Here is a 10,060-nt window from a genome sequence, read left to right on the forward strand (position 1 = left end):
CATTGTCATTTTGGTGATTTTCTGTATATTGTCACCTCAGTGAGCCCACTGGTGTGCCCTTCTCCATTTTGCAGAAGGGGAAGCTGCCCCTTGTTGAGGTTCAGTGACCTCCATGTCAATGCCAGAGGTGATGGATGGCAGAGCCAGGACCCGTGCTGAGTTTTTAAGATGTCCACTAAAAAAAGCCTGCAACGATCGTTGATATTAATCAGTATAGATGCTGGTCTGAATCTTTCTTTAACTTTCTAGTAGCCTTGCCTCCAAAGGAGCACTGCTGTCTCGTACAAGAGGGTTCTATTTCATCTCTCAGTTGTAATCCAAGAACCAGAAGTCTTCATCCTAGAGATCCTCCAGAAGATCCTAAATTCTTTAAATCACAGGAAAGCTGTCCGGAGAGAGCCACCAAGCCACCTGAGAGATGAGTCTGATGTCGAAAAATAACAGCGTGATTTGCTGTATTGAAACGACCACATTAGCAAAGCAGGTACAAAGCTAAGAAAGCCACTAGCACCATGGTTTACTTTTGGAAATTGGGGCTCTTGACCAGTTGTCTGATTTCTATCCTTCTGAGTCTGCATTTCTCCCAATGCAGGGGTGGACCGTTTCCTCTTTGGGAAGCCAGCCAGCGTCTGCCATCATGCCTTGCCCGTTTGTGCTATATAGTCCCATTAAAGGGACTCCCTGTTTCCTACCACTAGGTTGTCTCTTTTCTTTAGAGGCAGCTAATACCTTAATTGTTGTGATACATGCGCACTTTGCCAATGACGAACTCTGCATTTTTCAAAAAAGACGTGTCACCATTGTACACTCCCTGCCCTGCTCTGTTGTTCCTCACATGTAATATGGGTAATAACTGTCAGCTGACTGGTGATTCATCTAAGATTTTTCCAGCTCCTAGTGTCAGGCACAGACATAAGAAAAGTTTTAGAGATTGAGAGGGAAATAATCATTCTGACATCAACTCTGCAGTCAGTGAAAGTGAGGTCAGGAGAATCCAGTTCAAACAGCCTCCTTCTTCTACAAGAATCATTTGTTGACTCATTCATGAGTGTTCTCACAAAGGATCCATCCATCAGAGATGACTGTCCTTGATACTTTTAACTTGGGGGAGCACCTCTTGCAGAATTAATGTCTTGACATTAATTTCTAGGAAATATCAGCTCTGAGCCTGGGTGCACCCCAGACTCTGCACAACAAAAGATGAGTAAAAATGAAAGAAGCAATTGAGGAGAGAGTTCCTTGAATAACCCATGTCATAAATCATCCTGCGAGACACCAGCTGAACTTCGAGACCTGAAAGCTCTGAAGCTGACCTCTACACAATTAGATATTTCTACCCCCTGGAGTCCTCTATTCAAGCAGAAAGAATGGAAAAGAAACCAGATGAAGATGAAACTCTGGCTAGCTCACCAGAGGTAGAAAACCAACCTTTTTTATCTGATTATCATTTTTGAAAATCTTGAGCAGAATTTCTTTTCAAAATGATCATTCCCTTCTGACAAAATCCATTTCCAGGAACCACAATATACGATACATCAAGATCATGAAATTCAAGAGTCCCTAAAATTTCCATGAAATTCAGAGATGAACTTTTTTTTTTTTAACCCTCAGATTGCAGTCACAGGATTTACCCTTCCCTTTAAGGGAAAGAAGAACAGTGAGGAATCCCATCTATGAAGTAAGGCCTCAGTGAGGCTGGCCGTGTGCTGAATGCTTTCATACGCCTTTGTTTTTAAGGTGAAGAATGAGGCTTGAAGGGGCAGAATAAGGAAAAATAACCAGGATGCAACATGTCTGCTTGAGTTTACGGCTTTATTGCAAGGTACAGGGTGTAATCTTAAACTAGAGAACAATCTTTCATATTCTTCCCCTCTCTGAAATACAATTTCTATTTAGACAACTAATGGTCCTTAGGATGTCTCATCAAGGAGGCTGCACAACATGTTTCAAACGTAGGGTTGTTTTCCCGTTCTTTTTTTCCAGGTAATAAACACTTGACATTTAGGAAATGCCGTTCTAAATTTACGAAGCACATAGCACTTCTCAACTACACTCGCTGTATTGTAAGTCACGGCCATAAATATGCCTCATCGAACAGATTTTCATTTATCAGCGTGGTGGTACATTTTTAGAGAGGGACATGGACGCCTGACTCACAGAGGGTGACGTAGCATTCAGATTAAAATGTTTATAGGAAGGGGAGCTACATTTTAATTCTTTAGCCAGCTCTTCTTTGTGCCTCTTGTATATTGCACGATTGTGAACGATGGTGTGAATGGTGTTTGCTCAGCTCATCACAAGAATCTTGGCAGTAGCTTTAGCAAAGAAGAAAATGTTAGATGGATGTTAATTTCTCCTGTAGTTAGTCTGGGTGTTAGTGGCAAGCAGCAGAGTTTAATTCTGGCTTCCTTCAACATAAAGGGAACTTATTGGGATGACAGCGGAGCTGGAGGACCAAGCTTGGGAAGAAAGCCAAGAAGCACGGAAGCGTGAGGAAACTAGACAGCAGGAACCATACAAGAGCTCACACTGGAGTCCCGTCCACCATCATCAGTAATGAGGCTGTGCCTGTGAACTCCAGCCATCCCTCTGCTTTCCTAACCCTCACCGAGACCCTGAAGGCCAAGGAGAGTCTTGGTTCCCTGACTGCTTTGCGGTAGAAAGAGGAAAGACCTGCTCGTGTAGACTTCAGGAGAAAGATTTCCGTACTATGGGAGATTTCCTAAAGGGAGAATAGGGGCCTCCCTGGCGGTCCAGTGGTTAAGACTGCACGCTTTCCCTGCAGGGGGCGAGGGTTCAATCCCTTGTCGGGGAACTAAGATCCCGCATGCCAAGTGGCACGGCCAAAAAATAAAATGAAAAATTTTGAAAAAAGGGAGGATCAGGTGGTAGAAGAAGGGTCATGTGAATGTTGGACAACCGTTTGGATGGCATGAGTCCCCAACATTCAAGGACAAGCCGATCTAAAATGGAGACTATAGGGCTTCCCTGGTGGCACAGTGGTTAAGATTCCGCCTGCCAATGCAGTGGACACGGGTTTGAGCCCTGGTCTGGGAAGATCCCACATGCTGCGGAGCAACTAAGCCCGTGCACCACAACTACTGAGCCTGCACTCTAGAGCCCGCGGACCAAAACTACTGAGCCCACGTGCCACAACTACTGAAGCCCGTGCACCTAGAGCCCATGCTCCGCAACAAGAGAAGCCACCGCAGTGAGAAGCCCGCACACCGCAACAAAGAGTAGACCCTGCTCGCCACAACTAGAGAAAGCCCGCATGCAGCAACGAAGACCCAAAGCAGCCAAAAATAAATAAATATATTAAAAAAAATAAAATAATAAAATGGAGACTATAATGTATGCTTACATTCCATCTTATCTCTTTTCCTCTGCCAATGGCTACCACCCTTATGACCAGTTAGAAAGAAAAAAAAAAAGAATCAGCTATTATCCAGCTCCAAGTCTCCCTTTTACAGCTCATGTGAGGCTCTGAGAGAGGGTGACTTGCCCAGCGTCACCCTCAGAAAGTAGCAGTGCCGGGATTTAAACCCATGTCCTTCGAGGCCACCAACAGTACCTTCATCAGTTGGTCGTGGTGATCAAAAGTCACAACCATCCAATGTTAGGTTGCAATTTTGGTGGCGAAAACATGAAGCATTTTCATGAGCTCACTTAAATAGTACTTTCTGCTTCCCAAAATCTCTAGTATCATTTCGGAGAGAGTAAGGACACCTGAGTTTATTTATTTATTTGTTTATTTGCCAACTCCACGGTCTCAAACAAGCTACTTTATCTTTCTGAACCTCTGTTCTTCTATCTGTAGAAAATGCAAATACACCCATCCTTATGACATTGTTGTACAAAATAATTGTGATAATACATAAGGAAGGTATTCTGTGTACTTTAAAAAATGGCACGGGACTAAAAATATTTTAAAATACAATTTAATGGGTTACATTAATTAACTGGTTAAAATAAAAATAATTTAAAAAAACCTGATTCACACAGTTACCTTGTAACCAACAGGTAGGGCCACAATTCCTGTCTGCATCTGTAGTTTACTAGCCCAGGGATATTCATTGCTTTGACTAAAATGCTGTGTATTGAGGTAGGAAGGTCAGAAAAATGAGGAATTCTAGAACCCAAGTCTTCTGATTCAGAATACGGTGTTTTTCTCGTTGATATTAGTAACAGTTGGTTTTAAGGGCATTTTATTATGTATAATAAACTAACTCAACTAACATCTCTAATTCTCAGACCACCCAAGTAAACTATAATTGCCTATTGTGCAGTTGGACCCTGAGGCCCAGAGATGTTATATTACGTTGCTGGAACTTATCCCAGCTGGTGGTGGAACTGGGATTTAAACCAGCGTCTTACTTTCTCCAAAACCTCATTCTGTGATGTCCCACTGACTTTTCTAACATCCACTTCCCCATAGTGGCAGCACTATATTTAAGAAACAAGAGGAAATGTCAGCTGTGCAATTTTGTCATGAAAACAATAATAACACTATCATTTATTGAGCGGTGTATGTGCTACAGTCGTATCCGTATTATCTCGTTTAACTTTCACAGTACACTCTGAGAAAACTACAGCTTAGACAAGTTTAGGAACTTGACCGAGACCTTGCAGATGGCAAAGCCAGGATGCAAACTCCTTTGTGACTCCAAGGCCCATGACCTGAATGACTCACTGAGGCCAGATTCTGCAGAAAGCCCAGAATTGCAACATAACAAATTAACTGCTGGGCTTTGATTTGCCAAACCCCTCTTATGGGGGTAATTTGATCAGAAGCAAATGCCTTGTCTCTCTTACGAGAAGTGAAATCCATAAACTGGAAAGGCGTGAGGATGAAGTGTTGAGTTTTTCTACATCAGCCAACTGCATCTCCATCCAGAGTACTTCAAGGCACTCTGTCCGTGTATTGGAATTCCCTCCCACCATATATGAAAATAAACTCCAAATGGTTTAAAGACCTAAATGTAAGACCCGAAACCATAAAACTCCGAGAAGAGAATATAGGCAGAACACTCTCTGACATAAATCATAGTAATATTTTCTTGGCTCCGTCTCCTAAGGCAAAAGAAATAAAAGCAAAAATAAACAAACGGGACCTAATTAAACTAAAGAGCTTTTGCACAGCAAAGGAAACCATCAACAAAACAAAAAGACAGCCTACAAAATGGGAGAAAATATTTGCAAGCGATGCAGTTGACAAGGCGATAATATCCAAAATATACAAACAGCTCATACAACTCAGTATCAAAAAAACCCAATCAAAAAAACAGGCAGAAGACTTGAATAGACATTTTTCCAAAGAAGACATACAGATGGCTAACAGGCATGTGAAAAGATACTCAACATTGCTAATTGTTAGAGAAATGCAAATCAAAACTACAATGATGTATCACCTCACACTGGTCAGAATGGCCATCGTCAAGAAGAACACAGATAAATGCTGGAGAAGGTGTGGAGAAAAGGGAACCCTCATATACTGTTGGTGGGAATGTAAGTTGGTGCAGCCACTATGGAGAACAGTATGGAGGTGCCTCAAAAAACTGAAAACAGAGCTACCATAAGACCCAGCAATTTCACTCCTGAATATACATCTAGAAAAAATGAAAACACGAATTCAAAAAGATACATGCACCCCAGTGTTCAGAGCAGCATTATTTACAATAGCCAAGACATGGAAGCAATGCAAGTGCCCATCAACAGACGATTGGTGGATTAAGAAGATGTGGTATATTTACACAGTGGAATATTACTCTGCCATAAAAAAGTGAAATAATGCCATTTGCAGCAGTGTGGATGGACTTAGGGAACATTATGCTTAGTGTAATGAGTCAGAGATAGACAAATATATGATATCACATATGTGAAATCTAAAAATAATACAACTGAATGTATATACAAAACAGGCTCACAGACATAGAAGACAAACCTAGGTTTACCAAAGGGAAGAGGGAAAGGCAGAGGGACAAATTAGGGGTATGGGATTAACAGATATGAACTACTAGGACAGATAAAATAGATAAGCAACAAGGATATAGTGTATAGCACAGAGAATTATACCCATTATTTTGTAATTACATGTAATGGAGTAAAATCTGCAAAAATACTGAATCAGTTTGCTGTACACCTAAAACTAACACAATATTGCAAATCAACGATGCTTCAATTAAAAAAAAAGAAATTCCTTCAGAGAAGAAGGCAATCAATAGAGGCGGTCTCAAAACTCCTGACCACCAGAGGGCGGTAGACCCCATAGATCCTTGCTACTCTGTAGCGTCCTGGACCAGCTGCACCATCACCTGGGAGCGCGCTAGAAATTCGGTATCTCAGGCCCTGCTCCTGACGGATTGAATCAGAACCTTCGTTTCAGCAAGAATTCCTGACGATTCGTGTGCAAGTTAAAGTATGAGAAGCGCTCTCCCAAATTGCAGCTTGGTCAATCAGGAGCCAAATGGCCCCAGAAAGTTTCCTGTTCTTAAAATATGATAACATCTCCATTATTGAGTATTTAATGCGAGCGAGGCACTTCGTGTTAATTGCCTCTAGTTGTCATTCCAGGTAGGTGTTCTTAATCCTCTTTTTCAGCTGGGAAGATTGAGATTCGGAGAGATTAGGTAAACTGGTAGAAATGACAAAGCCAAATGGAGGTGCCTGGGTTTGAACGCAGATGTATCTTCCAACTGAGCAATATTCCCGCTGTTCTTGGTGCTCTTTGAAGCACAGTTTTTGAAGAGGTATGTTTTGGGATCATGAAAAGATGGAAAGGGGTTTGGTTCATTTGACTCCTGGCTGGGCTTCTCTTTAGCTTAATGTTTCAAGTATAGGGGTTTCTATCTAGCTGGTAGATAAAAGGACTTTAATAAATAATAGAAAAATTCAGAAATAGTCTTGATGGTCATAATAAATTCATCTTTTACTTAGAATAGTTCTGAGCTGTGTCCAGTAGATATTAATCCATCCAATTCCATACAGCTCAGTGTGGCCCTTGGGAAAGCCCTGTGATTTCTAGACCTACCAGTAGATGTCAGTATGTCTTTGGGCACCACGATGGCCATTTAGGTATTTGCCCTGCTGTTCTCTGTCAGCAATCAATTGTCTTGAAGAATAGATGGGTTTTGTTGTTGTTGTTGCTTGTTTGCTAGCTTGTTTTTACATTTTCACGTAGTTGGAGCAGTCTTCTTAGCCTAGTGTCTTCAAAGGCGTTAATGAGCCAGAAGCAATTTTCTCTATTCCTCTCTCTCTCTCTCTCTTTCCCTCTCTCTCTCTCTCTCTCTCTCTCTCTCTCTCTCTCACACACACACACACACACACACACACACACCTTTTTTATGGAAAAAGATTCAAATAAAGGATTTTCTCCCAAGGAGATCTTTCTGTGAAGAAGTTGGGAAAAGACGTTGGAGGTTACCAAAGCCAGATTTCATCAGGCCTCTGGCTTGTGAATCAAACACACCCCACTCTCCACGAATTAAGCAACTACCGCCATGTTCACTGCCAAGCCAAAAAGAACTGCCCCTTGAAGAAAACAACTCAGAAATCAGCAGGACAGGTGGCCCACTTTGTGTACTTCATCAGAGTCACCTCGGGTAAGAGCATAGCCTCCTACCAAGGCTTTATTTATTTCTCAAATTATATTTTATTTGCAAATGTTTTCTGGGACCTGTTTTCAGAGCTTTATTAAATGTGTAAGAAGGCTGAATAATTTATCAGGTTAACAGAAGACTGAAAATTTAGGTTGACGCGCGTTTGATTTTAGAAGCTGCTGTTTGATTTGTGTGGCTTTTTCATGGTCCTGCCAGCAGGGGGTGTGCTAAGAACAATTAGACTCTTCCCAGCTGAGGGCTTTTTCTTGTTTGCTTTCCAGAATGAGATGGATCCTTTTTTCTAACCTTTGCTTTAGATTAACCACAAAAAAATCATTTGACAGGTATCTGAAGAGACTAACTTCACTGACCATGGAGGTTATTTGTAGCTTCTTGGTAAGGAAAAAATCCTGAGAGAGATTAAATAAGAGTAACTGAGTCATTAGGTGCTAGACAGGTTAGAATACCAGGAAAATACGCTGAAGCATTCAGTCTGGCACCAGGTAATGACTCAGTGATTCTCTGGATTTTCGATATTCTGTGTGGAACATTTAAGCCCTTCTGAGGCCTGATAAGTAAACAGTTTTAGTTCACTTTGCAAAAGAGGACGTAATCAGCTGTTCGTTGGCAAATTTCGAAGTGCTTTAGGGTTATTTCATGACTCCTCTTTTGTGATTTAGCTATTATGTATCAAATTGATGGTGAGAGTCATTCTGTTCAAGAAGTTTGGAAGTGGAGCTAGTCTAGTGTTTCTCAGAACTCACCTATTTACAAGCTAGGTTTTGGGCTTTTGTTGTTGTTCTTAGTATTCTATAGCGGCTGAGAGCGCACACTTTGGATTTGGATTCAAATCCCACCTTCATAATTTACTGGCTGGATGACTTTGTATTACTTAACGTCTGTATAACCTCAGTTTACTCATCTGCAAAATGGGTATGATAATCCTTGATTTATTATGACATTATTGTGAGATCTCCATAATACAACTGGAAAAAACCATCTTTTCTCTGTCCCCATCCCCTACTCCAGGGACTAGTTTTAGATGTGTCTGGGGAGGTTGGTCTGCCTAAGATCTGACGTACTCATTTAATCGTCATATATTAAGCATGTACTGTGTGTCAGGCATGTGTGTGCTGAGTACTAAAGATATGACAGTGAACAAGACAGAGGGGGTCCCATCTGTCATGGAGTTTACATTCAAACAGGGGACACAGAAAACTGAACAACAAACACACAAATACAGAATAACATTATAGACAATAATAAGTGTTGTGGAGAAAAATATGGTAAAGGAACGGAAAGTGAAGTTAAGGAAAGAAAGTTAAGTCTCTTTGAGGAGGTGATCTTAAAGGAGAATAATCATTTAAAAACTTGAGCAGGGCCTTCATGTAGCTAAAGAGAGGCCATCAGGAGATGGATGAGTAAGTGATGGGTTTCTTTTCTCAAATGCACACAGAGCCAGGACACCGTCTGAAAAACAAGAGAATGAAAGAGGGGCAGACACTGCTCTGTCTAATACTGTAATCGTTTCTCCTCATTGGAGGGTGAGAGGAATCTTTGCAGGTTATGTTGCCTCTAAGGAAATATTCTTTAACAAGAATTGCTGTGTGGTCCTGGGTGGGGTGACCGCAATGGTTCAAAACTCCCTTCGAGAGAAGCCACTGTGGAATGTAGCTCGTTGACTGTCTCCAACTGGCACTTTTTGGGGTCTACCTCTCCATTCATTCTCAATCAGTGCTGCCATGAGACCATTCCCAGCCAACGACTGAGCATAGCGTGTATGCTAGAATAGGACCATTTGTTGGATGCAAGATTTCTCGAAAGGATGCCTTTTGTTCAAGACTCCCCATTGGTCTGGCCAGGAATTTTCTTAGAGCAGAACTGTAATCTGAGCCTCTTCCTATCCAATTCTTCCTTCCCGCTCTCCTTTCACAGATGTCAGACCTGCCCTGTGGTCTGAAGCTTCTCCCTCCCTACTTCTCTAGCTCCCTTTGTCCTTCATAGGTATTTCATCCAACAAATCTTTTTTTTTACAATGTCTTATTTTATTTATTTATTTAATAACGTTGTGTTCCACGCTGTGTGGCATGTGCTATCTTAGTTTCCCGACCAGGGACTGAACCCACGCCCCCTGCGATGAAAGTGCTGAGTCTTAACCACTGGAACACCAGGGAAGTCCCTCATCCAACAAATCTTTTGTATAGCGATTCCTTTTTGGCTTCTACTTCTTAGAAGACCTGAACAGACACAGTTGGGACCAGGAGTGGTCAGAGAAAACAGGTGGTAAGATGAATCTGCCGGCCAGGGCTCTGTGAGACAGACACAGAGCTGGGTTTGTTAACAGACGTAAGGACGGAGCCAACGTTCAGATCTAGAACACTTTGACTCTAGAGGTGGCCATGCCCCTAGAGAAAGAACCCTGAGATGCTTCAGCGGAAATTCGTGCAATTGTCCGCAAGTCC

The sequence above is a fragment of the Globicephala melas genome, chromosome 2 (genome assembly GCF_963455315.2).
Source record: "Globicephala melas chromosome 2, mGloMel1.2, whole genome shotgun sequence".
Classification (NCBI taxonomy): Eukaryota; Metazoa; Chordata; class Mammalia; order Artiodactyla; family Delphinidae; genus Globicephala; species Globicephala melas.